The sequence below is a fragment of the Neofelis nebulosa genome, chromosome 5, assembly GCF_028018385.1.
Source record: "Neofelis nebulosa isolate mNeoNeb1 chromosome 5, mNeoNeb1.pri, whole genome shotgun sequence".
Lineage (NCBI taxonomy): Eukaryota > Metazoa > Chordata > Mammalia > Carnivora > Felidae > Neofelis > Neofelis nebulosa.
The window spans coordinates 124,454,312-124,468,968 of NC_080786.1; positions in this window are offsets into that span (position 1 = coordinate 124,454,312).

Genomic DNA, 14,657 nt, shown 5'->3' on the forward strand with positions numbered 1-14,657 from the left:
GGAAAAGCAGGTTTGTATAAAGTTTTTCGCTCAAGTTCTCATTCCACCACAATTTAAAAACAGACCGTGTACTCAAAGTAAAACACTAAAAACTGCTGAAGTAAATGAATGGTTATTCCTAGTTTATCATTTAATCCACACAACAACCCTCTGAGATATTAGATATAAGGTATGTACTATTATTATCATCACCATTTTAGTGATAAGAATTTGAGGAAGAAGGCTTAGTAATTTTTTTATAAAGGTCATCCATCTGGCTATTTGGAAAGCAAGGATTTGAACACAGGCATCCTAATTACCATGCTATGCTCTTACCCTCAAAACCTGTCTTGCAAGGCAACATTTCCAAGTGAGTAGTCATGACAAGCTGTACCCTAAACAACTCAAGACTAGAGAAGCCAAGTGCTATACTTATATTGACCATATGTTCCCTTCCAACAAATATCAAGCTTCGTTAAAAAAAAAAAAAAGAAAGAAAAGAAAAGAGAAAGAAAAGAAAAGAGAAAAGAAAAGAAAGAAAAGAAAAGAAAAGGGGGAAAAAAAGTTCAGATTTAAATTCTCAGGAAGTCTGGGTCAGTCACTTGCTCCAGATAATATATTTATATTAGTCTAAGGGCAAACTATGGCCCTTGAGTAAAATTCAGATACTGTTTATTTTTATAAAAACATTTTTGGAAGTTTCATTGGGACATAGCCATGCCCATCCATTACTGTCTATCAATGCTTTGGGGCTACAATGAGTAGTTGTCATAGAAACTGTTTGCTATCTGGTTCTTTACAAGAAAAAGTTTGTCAATCCCAAGTTTAAGCCATTAGTAGTAATTCCATTTCCCTCACTGTCATTGGTTCAGAACAAAAGTAGGTGATACTTTTCTTCATCACTTTTCTTGTGATGCTTGGGGATAGACTATCGTGTGTTTCACAGGAACACATGAGGAAGTATATTCTTTAAAAATAAGGAAGAAGCACTTGTCCTTTCAACCTTCGAACATTGTTGTACAAGGATATGATGCAAGGGCTTTGTTTTGGATTGAACTGTGTTTCCCCCAAAATATATGTTGAAGTCTTAACTGGCATGACTCAGAATACAACTTTATTTGGAAATAGGGTCATTGCAGATATAATTTATGTAAGATGAGGTCAGACTGGAGTGGGGTGAGACCCTAATCCAATACGACTATTGTCCTTTTAAGAAGATGGCCATGTGAAAACAGAGACACAGGGAGAATGTCATGTAGTGATAAAGGCAGACATTGAAGTGATGCATATACAAGCTAAGGGACACCAAAGATTGCCAGCAAATCACCAGCAAGTAACACAGAAGCATGGAACTGGCCCTTCCTTACATTCCTCAGAAGGAACCAACCTTGTCAAGATCTTGATTTCATATTTCCAGCTTCCAGAACTATGAGAAAATACATTTATGTTGTTTAAGTCACCCAGCCCCATGAAACTAATACAGAGTCATTGCAGCAACTTTTACTCATGAGGGAAATAGGCTGAAGACAATAGTCAACACGCTGAGGATGACAAGACATAGAAGGAGAGATGGCACACTGAGGATATACTGACCCACTGAGTTTACTGAATCTAAAATTGTACCTTTGGATTCCTTACCTGGGATAATAAATCCTCTTACTGCATAAACAACTTTACACACTGTCCTCTGTTACTTGCAACCAAAAGCATCAAAAATAATATAGCCTGTATTTGTCAAAGCAATCCTGATTTCAAATATTTTATTTCACTGTCCACATAAATACAGTCAAAATTATTGGCATTGCTTTCTTCTCTTTGGGTCAGAAAATGAGATGATTGTGAGCAATCCTGGCACTGTGAAATAGGTAGAAATGAAGGAGGGAAGGTTTTATAGACAGAGGGCAAGAGAGTAAGGCAGCCAGGCTCCTGAGTATTTTGAATAGGTATTAACTATTACAGTCCAGTCTTCAATTATGAGATGTGATGAAGGAGACTAGTAAATTTTGAAAAGACTGGGTTTGTTATCACAACTGATTAAGACTTCTCTAGTGAGTGGCAACTTGATTTCTTGATATGTATATAAAGTATTTTCATATTAACAAATTAGAAAAACAAACAAACACAGACACTTTCACTAAACAACATAAACTGGCAAGATTTTAAATACAAACATTAAGAGAAAGCCATCTAGCTATCTGTGCACATTTAACTATACACATTTGCATATATACTAAGGGATAGGATACAACAACATTATGCGGTGACAGGATAGATCTCTAGGGGGGATATGTCAACATCTGAGAGAATGAATATACAAATGGACCATGGCCAGACCACATATAAAAATGGAGCTCCGACCTACAACCTGCAGCAACATGCCCAGGAAACCAACTCCCTTATCTACAACAAACAGCCCAAGAAGCCAGTCTGCTGTAGGTCAGACTTGCAGGAAGCCAGATTGCTATCAGGTGATAATCCAGGAAGCTAAACAAGAACTTCTGTAACAGTCAGCCCAATATGGCCAGGACTTTATTAATAACTGATAGCTTCCCTAGTTTTTGTTCCCATTTCCAACTTAGCACCAACCAGAGAAAACTAAATATGCATCCCTAATCAGTTATAAAGGATGATCTACTTCTAGTTAGCCTGTCAACAGCTTCCCCATGCCAACAACCTCCAAATCAGAGCACACCTGAAGCCTTCCCTTTTTCCACTATAAAGCTTTCCCAGTCCTCTTACTGCCTTCAAGTCTATGCCAAAACACAAGTGATAATGGTTAACTTCCTTGCTATGAGGAAGCTCAGAATAAATAGCCTTCCCTTTTCTCATTTGGTTTGCCTTCATTTATTTGCACACAATTAAGTTTTACATAGAGAAATGCCCTCTCACCACCCTTCCTCAAAACTCCATCAGTCAAGTCAATGATTTTCATGATTGTGGTTTTAGGGGGGGAGGAGGAGTCAGGATTCCAAATTAATACTTGCAAAACTTTCCGAAATGATACTGATGTGGTTTTGCAGTGATGGTGGAGGTCCAGAGCCAACAGCCAAGAAAGAATTCTTGAGATGTCTTTGGTGAAAAAAGATTATTAAAGCACACAGAACCCCTGGGCAGAAAGAGCTGCACTGGGGTTATGAGGAGTGACAGATGATATACTATATAGTTGGGGGGGGGGCGGTAAAGATAAAATGGAAGTTTCCAAAAAGACTTTCATATACTAAAGAGGACTCATAAAATACTGGAGGCCTAGCTGTTGTCAAGCTAAGGTTGTTTTTCCCTCTAGCAAAGCATTTATATAAAGACAGTAGGGAGTTCCTGGAGGAATGTTATATTCTGTATTTGCATGAAGTGTTTGTCAATGGGCTGCAGTTTATAAGGAAATTTAATTTTATCTATCATTTCCTTCTTGCCTTTGTTCCCCACATCAGTATGGAAAGACGGTGATGTTGGGGCTGAGTCTATGGGTTTGTGGAGGTTAGGTAATTGATAATTGCCTTTTTCTTATAATTTAATAAGACATTTATAAACTGACAGAGACTCAGGTCCTGCAGGACTGTGATCTCTATCACTTAATCATTTGGTTTTTTTTTCCCTTTTTTAGCTTTAGGGCAGCCAGGAATGGCTAAGGAATGTCACACCTGAAATGGGGAAGGGGTTTGCAGGGTATCAGCTTGCCTTATGCTCCCTCCTCTATACAACCCTCACTATCACTCACCATCCACCCCCAGACTCACAGAGTCACATTTACAGCCAGACTGATTTTGAGGGTTTATCATATTCTTCAGCTGTACTAAGCGGAAAATGCTTGAGAATCATTAAGCACCATTTTTAACTGAAAGATGAGGTATCTCTCAAACTCATTTCAAACTATTTTCTGGGGAAAAAATTACTTAACGCTCAAAGTGTGGACAATAATCTGATTTTAAGTTAATGCCAGTTGATTATTATTCAGAGTGTATTGTACATGGGAAACAATACTTATTTTTATTTTAATGAGATGCTTCCTAGAAGTTTGCATTTCCTTTAACCCCACACAATTGAGCAAGCATTTCTGCACCCCAAAGTCCTGTTTACAGAGGTAACTATCTCTCTCTTTTTTTAATTTTTTAAATGTTTATTCATTTTTGAAAGACAGAGAGAGGCAGAGCACAAGCAAGGATGGGGCAGAGAGAGAGAGGGGACACAGAATCTGAAGCAGGCTCCAGGCTCTGAGCTGTCAGCACAGAGCCCAATGCGGGGCTTGAACTCACAAACCGTGAGATCATGACCTGAGCCACAGTTGGACACTTTACTGAATGAGCCACCCAGGCGCCCCTAGTTAGCTATATCTCCTATTGATTTGATTTCCTAAGGCACTGTCCAGAAAAGATACTAAAATACTGTTTATTTATATTAAAAAAATGAACTCATTCATAGAATTAAAATTTGAATGAGAAGTGATCAGTTCCTATCCATCTGTACAGACTAGGCTCTTATCCCTTTAAGGTTTGAATTACTCTGTTGATCATGTGGTATCCCTGACCATATTTCTGTAGTTACTAAACTAGTCTTCTTTCCACGCCTTTTTCATGCTTTCTATCATCTCCAGTATCTCCTTATTGTCTTTCTGTATCAATTCCAAACACCTAATCCTCAATCCATTTCTCTAATGTCCTATCTCAGTTCTTTATATATCACTTTTATATTCCAGCCAAATCAATTATGTAGCTGCTCTAAGTAATATTTGCATTTTTCCGTTAACCTCTTTTCATACCACAAATGAAGGTTTTCCTATTAAAATTTAGATATACAATCTCATTCAAGACCCAGTTACAACTCATCTGCTTCTGGAGGCCTTCTGCTTTTATGGCAGTCTGACTTTAATAATTTGATAACTCCACCTCTCTCTCTCTCTCTCTCTCCCTCTCTCTCTCTCTCTCACTCTTTTTTTCTGCACTGAGATATGCATAACACATTTTCCAGGATACCTTCCTCCTTCAAATGCTTGTCAAGTGTATATGTTTCTGTTAATCTCCATGCTAGATTGGAAACCACTCAAGGGAAGGAATCTTGCCTTTTTTTTTTTTTCGAGTTGTCCTCTGTCCTCATCAGCTCAACACAACATAAGAACTTCAATGTCTGCTGACTGTCTGACTTACCCATGCTTTCTTTCATCTGAGTGTATTAAGCTCATCAGCAGCTGGTTGAGCATGCTGATTTGAAAATGTATATAATAAGTGATACATTTCATGTTTGGTGAATAACTGCTCCCACTTGAAAATTTGAAAGTACAGCATAAAAATAGCATATGACAAGGCTGTCCATCTGGAAGTCGCGTTCTGTGCATTACAAAGTGAGAAGACACTAAATCCTGAAGAGGCCTCAAATTGGAGAGATCAGTGAAGTGTTTTGCCAACAGGAAAGGAAGATGATTGCTTTTCTCAAACTGTGCCATGTTGCCAAGTATAGGAATCCAGCTGTTATGTGAGATTTATACTCATTTCACTTAACTATAAATGCATCATGCATCATTTTTCTTTAATTACTCAGATTAGCTGGGTAGGTGTAGGTGATGCACTGAGGTCTGAGCATAATCAAAATGAGCTACTGTGATAAAGTGAAAGGAAAATATTTTTGTAGTAAATGGAGGAAAAAGTATGTTTATGTGAAAAAAATAAGATCTTGTCACTGCAACAATCTAATTAGCGTTAAAATCTCTTTAGTTATCCAGAACTGAGAATCTTCCAATTATAAATGAAGTGATTTGTAGAAGAAACTTATACCCCTTTTTTTAAAACTCTTAGGTACTTTTCTATTTTGTGCCCTCATATTGTGCCTTCTGATGGGCAGCTTTGTCGTCTGTAAGCATGCTTACGTTCCTGTTTCCTTAAATCTCCGAAAAGCTTTTAATTTCCTGAATTTTTACATCAGAATTCCTGGCCAGATTTCCAAAACATCTATCAAATTCTTCTACCCTCCTTAAAACAACTCAGTTTTTATACGATTTTCCAGCTGTTGTGTGAGTTTTATGCTCTTTCAACTTTTTTCTGTTGAATATTTAAGATTTTTCTTAAAATGTTCCATCTTCTCAAAATAGCCCCTGTTCTCTTCATCATATTTGGAAACAATTTTTATCACTTACTGGAATACTTCACTGACTTTTTAAACTCCGTTCCACATCCTAATGGTACCTGGTTCAGCAGCATGTCTGCTTATGGGCATCCACGTGTTTTCATCATCTGAGTTTACCATCTGTACGCAAATACATGTGTTTTATTCGTCGATAAATTGTTGATAAGTACAATACAACTTTGTTGCTCTTTGATGCTCCTCACATCACAATTTTATTGAAAATAAAGGCCATATTATATTGTGCCAATCCACTTAGCACCTATAATAATGTCATCTACAAAGAAGTATTAATGATTAAAGTGATTCATCTAAAGTGTGACCTCCATCGTTCTCCTCCCCACCCCGCCATTTTCCACACAACCGCTATGGCCTCCTTCAAGTACATAGCTCCTGTTCAAACCCCAATTTTGACTCTCTTCAGATGGCTCACAAGTATTTTTCTATCAGTCATTATTATGTCGCACATCCATATAAGTACAGTTTTCCATTTATGATTTTTACTAATCATTATAATTGCCACACTGCACTGAAATGGTTCCACTGCTTCCTGCGGATAGATAGCCTGATGACACTACAATATGCTCTGTACAATCTCCATCCCACTTCGATTCTTGTGAACTCTCAAGTGTTACAAGATTTATACATTTATAGCTCTTGCATAACAACACACCCTGTCTTGTTTTGCAGGTGTAATCATTTGCACTGTCCTAAGCTAACTGAAGTTTCTTAGGCATTTGCCTTGAGTCTCACTATAATGCTTCTCTAGGCCAAGTCAGTACATTTCATTAATCAAGGATTTGTGAATAACATGGCTATAAAAACAATGAGACAACAAGGTAAATATGTGTACTAAGACCTGCAGAATTACTTTTAAGTGATTATTTTATCTTTCCAATGATTGATCTATAAGAGACAGAAAAAGGTTTAAATTTTTCAATATTGGACTGGTTTTCAATAATTGTCTCTTTGAGGAGACAATGACCTGTATGGCATCAAATATGAAGGGCTAAGTTAGTTCTTCAGGCATCCAGTGAGGATTCAACTGGGTCAGAAATAATACCTTCCCTTCTGAAGGGAAGTACTTTAAATTTTACAAGCAGGCATAGAAATATGGTCCAGGAAATACATAATTTGTTTATTCACTATGCCTCTGAGCTAAAGAATACATAAAGCTTTTAAATTCTCTGAGCTTCTTTTAAAGGTATGAAGCTCTTTCTGTCTCTCTCCATCTCTCTGTTTCTTTCTCTGTCTTTGTCTCTCTCTTTATATATCATATATATTTCATTTTTTCCAACTCAGGACGCAGTAGTAATGAGGCATTTTGGAATGTCTACACTGAACACAAATGTTGTAGTAGGAAAAAAAAATATGCTGCAAGCATGTGATATATTACACCTCCTCTCATTTTACAGGGCTATATTGTGTGTGTGTTCTCTCTCTTATTAAATGCTATTTCTTTGAGTTACCCAAAATTTTGCAGAGAGTGCTAAAGAGTTTCAAGCCCCTTTCATTTAATATAAGATTTAGGCAATGAAAATGATACCATAAACAAGAATGATTTAAAAAAAATGCTAATGTTTAGAGCTTTTAAAATAGAATTCTGGACTGTAATGTTTCATAAGGGTCATACAAAATCCTATAGAGAGCAATATGATTTTGAGTGGGGAAAGAGGGATGTACCCCATATGGCTTACAAATTGCTTCATCGGATTCTTCACATTTGCAAAACTCCAGAACAGCAATTGCGATTGGCTCAACAAGTTTAGGCAATTACCTTACAGATGCAGTAACAGTGAAGAAAGTTCAGTTCCATTTCTGCAAGCGCTAGTCCAAATGAGAACTGCAAGCAAAGCAATGAGTAGTGAATTTTTTCCCCCAGTTCTTAATGCTCTAGGCAAGGGATTCAATCCTTAAGGGCTGTACTACTGAAAACAGGGAAGAATACTGAGCAACTGGGACTGATTTCAGGGAACGCTGTTTTGGCACTGGTGGAGAAGAAATAACAAATCAAAAGGGAAAATAAAGGGCCAAGTGGAAATAATAAAAGATAAGTAAGGCTATCAGTGCAAAATAATATTTTTATAAAATGATAAATGTGTAGGAAAGATTTGTTCTCTTGAGACACAAAAACTTTTAACGTTTTTTTTTTTTTTTTTTTTTTTTTTATTTTTGGGACAGAGAGAGACATAGCATGAACGGGGGAGGGGCAGAGAGAGGGAGACACAGAATCGGAAACAGGCTCCAGGCTCTGAGCCATCAGCCCAGAGCCTGACGCGGGGCTCGAACTCACGGACCGCGAGATCGTGACCTGGCTGAAGTCGGACGCTTAACCGACTGCGCCACCCAGGCGCCCCCGAGACACAAAAACTTTTAAAAGAAGTCATCTGATCTTTCGAGGGCTGGAAGTGTTAATAATGTACTTGGGGATATTTAAGGTATTGTTACTGGTTTGCTGATATTGCTGTTTTTTAGCTTCCAAATGGCTTTTGGGTAAGTAACAATCTTCCATTTAAAATCTGTCTGCCCTGCTGACACTCTCTGATCACATTGCTTACTCAGAGCAGGTGTTTCATGAAACCAGCTTTCAGTGCCAATAATGAAGCACCTTAGAGGGTCCATATCTCAGCACAGATGTATGTAGTTTTGAAGTCTGAAATCTCTGGTGTGTTCAAATTTGGAAATGTAAAGCAAAGAGCAAATAGTTTTCTTGTGTAATGTTAATGTCTTTCTCTTCCTCCTTAGAAAATATGTGGGCTTCATGTGTTAGAAATGGATGTTATTTTCCCTGCATTATGGCACCATAGGAAAGATCTGTGAGGCAGAGAAGCTTTTATTCTCATTATACTGTATATGTGGAAGCACTAAGAAATATGAAATCCTTCACTGGTGCAGACTAAAAGATTTCCATTTCGTCTGGAGGGGAAATGTGCCAAAGTGGCTGAAAATAATTCAAGTAATTGGCAAAGTGCTGTACTCTAAGGAGCCTTTTGGTGTAATTTGATTTTGTGCCTTTTAGGGGAGCAAGTGAGATGTGATTCCATCCACCCCTGAGGGCCAAGAGATTTCAAACATTACAGAATCCTTAAGGTAGATGATGATGAACTATGGTGTCGAAAGACACCTGGAATCGTGATGTCTTTAAGAAATAATAAGAAAGATAATGTTCAACTGAGGTAAACAATGTCCCTTACCATGCATAGTTTGTATTTCACCTTAACTGAGAAAACGGTCTCACTGAAAAGCTAGATGCTTCTCTGCCTACAAACATATAGGATTATTGTTAAGTTCCCCTAAGTGCTGTTAGTAATAATGGATGACAATAACCAACTCAGTCAGAATGGGCCACTTATAGATGGGCACCCATGGCATGCCAAAGCACTGATGCTGCTTTCCACGAGTCCTGAACTTGCAGGGCAGCCAAGCTGGTTTGGCACACTCCTACTTAAGTCCCCAACTGCATTCCCTCTCATTATGGCCTCTTTGCATATCTTGGATCTTCTTCACACAGAGGCTTAGAGTCTATTAGCTTTCAATTTATTCCTCCTCTATTACTAAGGAAAAGGCAGCTTTATGTGTTGCTTTTTCCTTTGGGGAAATGCCAATTTCTTTAAAATAATTTCCGTAGTGGAATTTTAAGCATATTTTATACAAGAAACCCTTAAACATTCTTCTTTTTTTTCTGAGACTTAAATGGAAGGCAGGCTCTGACTATATTAATATCTCTCATGTGGAAATAAGTAGATTTGAGTTCCTATCTACTCCAAGACTGTACAGGCAACTTGTAACTTCAGCATCAAGCATGCCTACTTTCTTTCCCTTTGCTTACCCATAGAATTAAGGAAGAAGTAGAAAAGGCTGCGTGAGAAGCCTTCAGGATAAGGTCATACACGTACAGCACAGCGTATTAATGTAGGGGCTCTGGAGCATTCTCCCACAAGCAGACCATACTAAACTGCAAGAGTCCTCAGGTATTCCCTTTGTTCAGTGGTTCTCAAACCTTAGCTCAAATTAAAAATACCTTGTTTAAAAACAGATTGCTGGATCCCACTCTCAGAGTTCTTTAATCCATAGATCTTAGGTGGGGATGGGTATTTGTAATTTTAACACATGTCTAACTGATGTTAATGCTGTTTGTCAAGGGACCACACTATGGCTCAATAGTCCTATCCCCCCAAACATTGTATTTCCCATACTTCCCAACAATTTTATTTAGTATACCCTGAGGAGCACACAGAAATGATATGTAACGTATGAGGTTCAGAACTAACAGTAGTGTCTAAGAAAAAAATTCTGTGTTCATGTTTTTTAAATAGTTCTATGAGTAAAGTGTACCAATTTCATTATTAGTTTCAATGAAAACCATAGGACTTGAAAGTGGGTAAAGGACTTCCAGTTTTAAATACTGTGGGTTCAGCTTTCGGTTTTGTCCAGCAAAGACAAAGATGGCAGAAAAGATTACTCAAGACTCCATGCAAGTCAAGAGAGGTGAGGAGAGGCTAAGGGAAGTCTCCCGGAGCTGCTCTCTAGCTCCCATATTTATTGAGCATACATTTAGGGAAACAATGAGCAATATGTCAGTGAGCTACATACAGTAAGAACATATAGAAAATGTGCAGAAAAACAAATTGACAAGGTAAAATATTCTATGTGATAACATGTTCTAAGGAATTTATGAGCATCGGCAGGACCTAACCCCTAAATATACATTAATTACATAAGCGGAACCTGGCCTGCTGTTTTCACCAAGGCCAGAAAGCAGTTTTCTGCTTTGCAATGTGTTCCCTATAATCTCCTAACCCAGAATATAGCTATTTGATTTCTCACAAAATACCTTATCTGATGTGGGGTAGATGCCCTTCTCTCTAGTGTTCCCTCTAAGAAATACTAAAACTCTGGACATTTTATATAAAACAAACATAGCAAGACTATAAAGGGAGGATGCAGAAGGGCAGACCAACAGGGGATCTCAGGACCTGAGAAATGACATGGTAGTGAACTCACTGGGTTTTCTTTCGGCCTCATACATCCCAGATGAGATGCTGGAGAAGCAGCAATCCAGAAATACCACTGGGTGCAAACCAAAAAAGTCCAACTAAAACCTGCTCTCATTAGACAAAGGAACAGGCAAGGGCAGCACAGCAAGACAAAAAATTTTTAGATGATAACTAATCTAGTGCAGCCAAGCACCATGGGGAAAAACCATAGGACATGAGGAAAATGGAGAAATGTTGGTCAAAGAGTACAAAATTTTAGTTATAAGATAGGTAAGTTCTAAAGTGGAGCATTGTGACTATGCTTAACAATAATGTATACTTGAACTTTGCTACGAGAGTAAATCTTAAATGTTCTTACCACACACACACACACACACACATTAGTAACTGTGTGAAGTAATGGATATGTTAAGTAATCTTACTGTTAGCATCATTTCATCAATGATATCAAATCATCACTGTTGTATACCTTACTTACATAATGTTGTCATGTATATCTCAGTAAAACTGGGAAAAAAAAGATAAAATCCATGGCCCACTTCCACTCTGATCAACAAAGCCCAAGTAGAAAGCTTAAAATTAGCTCCTCTGCAGCAGCAATGAAGTGCTCATCCCTGTCAGAGTGGAGTCAGAGCTGGGAATTACATGCCTGCCTTGAGATAAAAAGCTTCCTCATTTTATGATGTTGGTGGAGACCACATGGGATCCAGGACTCCCACCTCCAACAGGTGGTGATAAGGTGATCCCTTATTGATAAGATAATCTCCCTACCAAAGTGGTATCCCAAGAGGCCCAATGGGAAGCCTGGACTTTCCCTACTTTCCAACAGTAACAAGTCTTACCTACTACCCTATGATGTCCATGCAGGCCACATGGGGAGAATTTCAAGGAGATCCTCCCCCTCCCAGCCCTGATGGGGTCAGCGTATGCCTTAATAAGGAGCATGAACTTAACCCCCATCCCCAGCAGTAAGGAAGCACCCCGCTCTAGATGGCCAACAAAGGAATACCTGGGTTTGTACCTCCATTTGGCAGTGATGAGGTGACCTGGTGCCCCCCAACCTGTGCCCATCAGCATGGTATTACAAGAAAGCCTGCTCAAATATAAGATTTGAGCATGATCCAATAGCCTCATACATAATATACAAAATGTCCAAGATACAATTAAAAAAAAAAAAAACAACTTGTAATTTGCGATTGGTAATTGGTCCTACAGTTAGTCACTGGAAAACCAGAGACAAATGTTTTATTATAGGTTCCAACAAAAAAATTTCTACTCTTCTGGTCCAAACCATACAATGATTAGCTTTCTAAGCAGAGTTAGATTGTCCTTCTGAACTACCTTGTCCTTTGCAGAGGTCAGTGGGATGTTTATTACTCTGTAAATCAAAAGGTCTCAAATGATGGGGATAGCTTTGTTTGCTTCTGATATAGAGTGTGTAACGTACTGAGAAGGTTTAAGAGTCATTCAGAAAAATTCTTTTTCAGGGATTTGTGGGTGGCTCACTTGGTTAGGTGCTTGATTTTTTTAAATCTCAGCTCAGGTCTTGATTTTATGGCTGTGAGTTCAAGCCCCACATTGGTCTACATACAGGTGTGAAGCCTACTTAAAAAAAAATAAATAAAAGAAAAAGAAAAAGAAAAAGAAAAAGAAATCCTTTCTCAAATCCCTATTTTCCGCCTCACCAGGAATATGATGTTGATTCAATTTATTAACCTGTATAAGCTCTTAGTTTCTTTACCTATAAAATGTAGTAGCAGTAGTAGCTGTTGTTGTAATATATGATAGTCATATAAAAGTAGCATTAATGGAAGCAGTAGTATGTGCTAGTCAATTTACCCATATTATCTATCAGGACCAGGATTCAAAAACCATGACCATTAACTTCAAATTCCGTATTTCATCAGGTATACCATATAGCCTCTCAGAAAACTAAACGCAATCATGTAGGTAAAAGAATTTAGTGCGTTGTCATATCACTATGTTTTACACCCAAAACAAATATAATATCCTATGTCAGCTATATTTCAACAATAAAAAAGTACAAAAAAATAAAATCAGTGTAAACATAGCACTCAGTGTTCATTCTCTCCCCATTTCAAATGGTATTTATATATGTACATGTACACATACATATATGTACATTATACATATGTATTATATATAATATCATATACACATATACATGTGTGTGTGTGTGTGTGTGTGTGTGTGTGTGTGTGTGTGTGTGTGGCTTCATGTCAGTGCCCTCTCAAAAAAAATCTTCCAGTTCATTTAGAAAATTTCAATGTTGAAATGTTATTTCTCAAATCAGATAAACCTAAGAGATAAAATTTCCCACTAGTATAATTTAAAGATTATTACAGAAATTTAATACATTTATATTCACAAATTATTATGCCTGAGTGGCTCAGGCGGTTGTGTTTGCCTTCAGCTCAGGTCATGGTCTTGTAGTTTATGAGTTCAAGCCCCACGTCAGGTTCTGTGCTGACAGCTCGGAGCCTGGAATCTGCTTTGGATCCTCTGTCTCCCTCTCTCTCTGTCCCTGCCTTGCTCATGCTCTGTCACTCTGTCCCTCAAAAGTAAACATTTAAAGAAAAATTTTTAAAAAAGAATATTTTGGGCACCTGGGTGGCTCAGTCCATTGAGCCTCAGACTTCAGCTCAGGTCATGATCTCACAGTTCATGGTTTCAAGCCCCACGTCGGGCTCTGTGCTGACAGCTCAGAGCCTGGATCCTGCTTTAGATTCTGTGTCTCCCTCTTTCTCTGCCCCTCCCCTGCTCACACTCACTCTCTCTCTCTCAAAAATACATAAACATTAAAACAATTTGTTTAAGTTAAAAAGTGCCTTATGAAGTGCCTTATGAAGGCACTTGACTAGGTTAAAAACAATAAGAAACTTAGGGGTCAGTTACTATACTGTATACCTAGAGCCTTTAGATATTCTTATTTCCAAAGCACAATGCAGTGGAAAAATGCCATAGGCTTTTTCAACAAATTCATAAATAAATAAATAAATAAATAAATAAATAAATAAATAAATAAAATTTTCATTAATTGGTATCAAAGTCATTTCTTAATATGCAAAGGCAACCAATAATGGAGACATGAAATCAAGAAATAGAGCTCTAGCAATAGAAGTCTAGTGAGAGCAATTTCCAGGATCATAGGTGCCATAGCTGGCCTAAAACATTAGGAACCTGTGTTCAAGCAGTAGATAATAATCCATTCTGGGCAGAACCTGGTGGACAGACAAAATGCAATGGAAAAATAATTGGATACATCTGATCACATGAAAGCCCTACTGCACGCTGTTGGAGGGTATGGAAAGAACTGGTAGACAACTAGACACCTGAGAACAATAAGGAAGTTTCTGACTCTAGGGAAAAAAAATATTCAAGAAAATAAATTTAGTATGTTCCTTTCCTCAACAGTAAATAGTATTTATTTACAACAATATAAAACATAAATATAATTTTAACTTCACGTTGGGACATGATGATATTGGGATAATGAAGGGAAAACAGAGAAGGAGATCTCAGAGAGCTAACTCCTCATCTGCCATACGTCAA